Here is a 4,283-nt window from a genome sequence, read left to right on the forward strand (position 1 = left end):
TGCCCCTAAGGAGTCAGGCATTGAATGTTTTAAAAATTCTTACAGCACACGGGTTGAAAATTTCCGGCATAGAGTCATGATAATATTCTCATATTATTTTAATTGCCTGTAGGATAGTGATGACCGCCTTTTTTTTCCAGGTGTTGGCAATTGGTGCCCTTTCTTTCCTTCCTGATCATTCTTTTTAAAAATATTATATTTTATTGCTTTTTTACAGAGAGGAAGGGAGAGGGATAGAGAGCTAGAAACATCGATGAGAGAGGAACATCGACCAGCTGCCTCCTGCACACCCCCCACTGGGGATGTGCCCGCAACCAAAGTACATGCCCTTGACCGGAATCAAACCTGGGACCTTTCAGTCCGCAGGCCAATACTCTATCCACTGAGCCAAAACGGTTTCGGCCTTCCTGATCATTCTTGATCTTTATTCTCCCCTTCTATTTTATTGGGTTTGTTTTGCTATGGGGTTTATTTTGCTATCCTCTGTGATTTTTAGCTTTTCTTCTTTTTGAATGCACGTACACAGTTTATAAGTTTCTATCTAAGTGCTGCTTTAGCTACATCCCAAAGTTTTAATATATTTTAACATCATTCATTCAAAAATATTTTTGATATCCAGCAAGATTTCTTCTTCTAACAATAAACTATTTAGAAGTGCATTGCTTAATGTTGATTGGAAAAAAAAAAAAAAAAAAAAAAAAAAAAAAAAAAGGTCGTTATTCTTTGTTTCTGATCGCTAGCCTGACAATATGATTGTCAGAGACCATACTCTATATGATTTTCATCCTTTGACATTTCTCAGGACTTGCTTTATGAAGTTAAGGCCAATTTTGGAAAGTGTTCCATGCACATAAAAAGAAAGTGCACTCTAAAGCTGATGGTTTCTATTGGTCATATTGGTTTAACTTCTCTAGATGCCTACTGGCCTTTGTCTCCTTTTTATCAATTGCTGAGAGAGAAACTTCCCCTCTATTCCCAGTTTCCTAAGAGTATCGCTCATAAAAAGGTGCTGGATTGTGTCAAGTGCTCTTTCTGTATCTATTGATATGGTCATGTGATTTCTAGTCTTTAGCCTGTTGATGTGATGGGTTACGTTAACCGACTTTTGAATACTGAGCCAGTCTTGCATAATTAGGATAAATCCCACTTGATCGCTGTATATACTTCTTTATTTTTATTTTCTCATGTGTGCAAAGTGCAGTTGTTAGAAACAAAGTAACAAAAATAGAAAAGAGGCTGGCAGCCCCCAGGGGACAGTGCTGAAGCAGAGCCTCACACTCTGCAGGGGGAGGGCCTCATGCTCCCGCCGGTGTAGGGTTGGCAGGCAGGGAGGCCGGGTCTCAGGTGGAAGCCCTGTGGCAAAGGGTGGGGATGTTGTGGGGCTGGTGGTGGGCTGGAGGGAGCCTGGTCAAGATGAGGCCTCCTCTGCGTCTCACACATAGGACTGCAGGTAGTCGGCAAAGAGCGCCTTGGCCCGGCGTAGGACCCGCCCCAGGGTCAAAGTGCATGGCCACCTTGTGGCAGTCCAGCCCGTTTCTCATGATTGGACCCCGGTGCTCCAACAGGAGGGCAAGGCAGAGAAAGAGCATGAATGGGTTCCCCTGGCCCAGCTCCTGGGGTGAGGGCAGGGGCTTCCGGGATCCTGTGGGGAGCCCACCTCTGGCATCAGAAGGGGCCCCCCAACCCCATCCCCAGCGGGGGAGGCCTCCCGGGAGGGTGGTGGAGATGAGGATGGGGAACCAGGGCGGGAAGAGGAGAAGAGGAGGGCGTCTGGGGAGGTCAGCGAGGGCTTGGAGGGGGCCTTGGAGCTGTGAGGACGGTGGGGTGGAAAAGCTGGGCCAGAGGGTCCTTTCTGGGGCGGCCCTCACCCCTGAGTTGCTGGAGGCCATCCAGGCTGGCTTGTCTCGGGAGCTGCCCGCCACCACCAGGCTCCTGGCTGCTCATGGCCCACTGGTCCACAGCATCTTCGGAACCATTGCCGCTCCCTCCAGCGGGCCTCGACACGTGTCTCTGTCGCAGGGGCTGCTCCCTGGAGCCGCCGAAGCCAGGGCCTGCCCCGGGGCGGGGGTACCCCACCAGCTCAACCCCCTGCTTGGGAGGGTCCGGAGGCAGCGAGCTCCAGCTGACCTGGAGCATGCGGAGGGCATCCTCCCTCAAAGGCGAACTCCCGCTGAAGCCGGTGTGGCTCAGTGGATAGAGCGTCGGTCTGCGGACTGAAAGGTCCCGGGTTTGATTCCGGTCAAGGGCATGTATGTTGGTTGCTGGCACATCCCCGGTGGGGGGTGTGCAGGAGGCAGCTGGTCGATGTTTCTCTCTCATCGACGTTTCTGGCTCTCTCTATCTCTCCCTTCATCTCTGTAAAAATTCAATAAAACATATTTTAAAAAATCAATAAAATATATTTAAAAAAAGGCGAACTCCCGCTTGAGCTCCAGCAGCAGCCAGAGGTAGCAGCAGCCGCAGGGCCGGTAGAAGGCGGGGTCCGCGTGCCGCAGCAGCAGCTGGAGGTGCACGAACTTGGCGGCCATGGCCCGGCCGTCCCGGCGGATGCTGGGGGCCAGGTGCCTCGTGAGTCCGCAGAAGCAGAGGAAGGCCTGGCCCTCGTGGTCCATCGCGGCCAGGATGGGGGAGGCCAGGTCGCTGATGCCCTGGAGGCAGGCCAGCCGCGGGTGGGTGACGGCGTAGGTGGTGAAGGGGTGGCCGCGGTCGGTGCGCCCAGGACGCCCCGCAGGCCCCGGGGCCGGAGGCCCGCTGCTCCCACCGCCCTTCAGCCGCTCGTACTCGCGGCTCTTGGCCTCCAGGTAGCCGGTCCGCTCGCGGGCCGTCAGCCCGGCGGGAGCGCGTTCAGCAGGTGCGGCCACACCGCCCGGCGCAGCGCGGGCTCCACGCCGCCCTGGTAGACGGCAGGCGCAGCTGCTCCGGGTTCGAGAGCCGGCCCTCGGGGTCCAGGTAGGTGCGGAGCTCGGCCTCGCCCGGCGGCGGCCGGAAGGGCCTGGTCTCCCTCCCCGAGGACCCGCTCAGCACCTGCTGGACCTTGGACAGGGTGCGGCCCACCTGGGAGAGGAGGAGCAGGGCCGCCGGGGCCGCCGCCGGCGGCGGCAGCAGCGCGTCGGGGCCCGGTACGTCCGCGGGGCTGACCACGTCCCAGCCGTCCAGCAGCGGGTCCGCCCCCGCACGCCCCACGTCCACCCGCAGCTGCAGGTGCGGCCTGGAGGCCAAGGCGAAGGCCGTGCCCAGGTCCCAGTCCAACAGGAGGGACAGGTAGACGGCCCGCCCCAGCCCATCGCGGCCCCGGTAGCTGACGTCGAAGTTCCCCCCGCTCAGGTCAAAGGCTCGGAGGAGGCTGTGCTACAGCACGTTGAGCGGGGTGATTCGGGGGGTCCACGGCGAAGGAGCGGGACTCGGGGGGCAAGAAGCCCTCGCGTTTCTGGACTCGGACTCGGACCACCTCCTGCTGCTCCTGCTTCTGCTCCTGCTCCTCCTCCTGGACTCGACAGCTTGGACTCCTCCTCGGCCTCAACAGCTTGGACTCCCGGGCCAGGCAGGGATGCTCCGGAGCAGGCCATGTCTGAGGACCCGCAGGCCGAAGCCATCCCGGTGACGGGTGCCCCGGTTGCCCGCTCCCTGCGTGCAGTGCCCACAGCCCCACCCCAGCCCAGGCGCAGGCGCAGAGGGCGCTGCGGGACCCAGCAACCCCCCACCCCACCTGCCTCCCACCTGGCGCAGAGTGGAGGTGGCCTCTGGGCCTGTCGTTGTTTTTATATACGTGGTTGGGTTTGGTTGGCTAATGTTTTGTGGAGAATTTCTGCATGTACGTGCAGGAGAGATACTGGTCTACAGGTTCCTTGAACGTCTGTCTGGTTTTGCTGTTCGGGTCATGGTGGCCTCATAGAAGGAGACGGAAAGTATTCCCTCTGCTTCTGTCTTCTGAGTGGGTGTGATTCCCTTCAAGTCCTGGTTCGGTTCACCAGTGAGTCCATCTGGGCCCGGTGCTTTCTGTTTGGGAAGGCTACTAATTACCAATCCAGTTCCTTTAGTAGATGCTGGAGGCCCGTTGCACGATATTCATGCAAAAATAGGTCTTCCTTCCCCTGGCTTCACTCCCAGCCGCCCAGGAGCCAGCAAGTCCTCGCTTCTGTCTGGAGCACCACTCCAGTAGCTCCCTCCACCGCCCCCCCTTGCTTTGTGCCTGCATATGCAAATTAACCTCCATCTTTGTTGGGTTAATTTGCATACTTACTCTGATTGGCTGGGGGCGTAGCAGCTTGATGGTTAATTTGCAT

At 57.1% G+C, this 4,283-nt stretch overlaps 1 pseudogene across 1 annotated transcript; it reads right to left on the reverse strand.

The window, feature by feature from the left end:
* Positions 1-1,432: 1,432 nt before the first annotated feature.
* On the reverse strand, positions 1,433-3,674 carry LOC311610818 (TBC1 domain family member 25-like; annotated as a pseudogene). The gene is made up of 3 exons: positions 2,872-3,674; positions 2,406-2,813; positions 1,433-2,148 (listed from the first exon to the last, which is right to left on the reverse strand). The product of its transcript is annotated as a TBC1 domain family member 25-like (transcript).
* Positions 3,675-4,283: the final 609 nt, after the last annotated feature.

This window comes from Pipistrellus hanaki (assembly GCF_964339955.1).
Source record: "Pipistrellus hanaki genome assembly, chromosome: 16".
Classification (NCBI taxonomy): domain Eukaryota; kingdom Metazoa; phylum Chordata; class Mammalia; order Chiroptera; family Vespertilionidae; genus Pipistrellus; species Pipistrellus hanaki.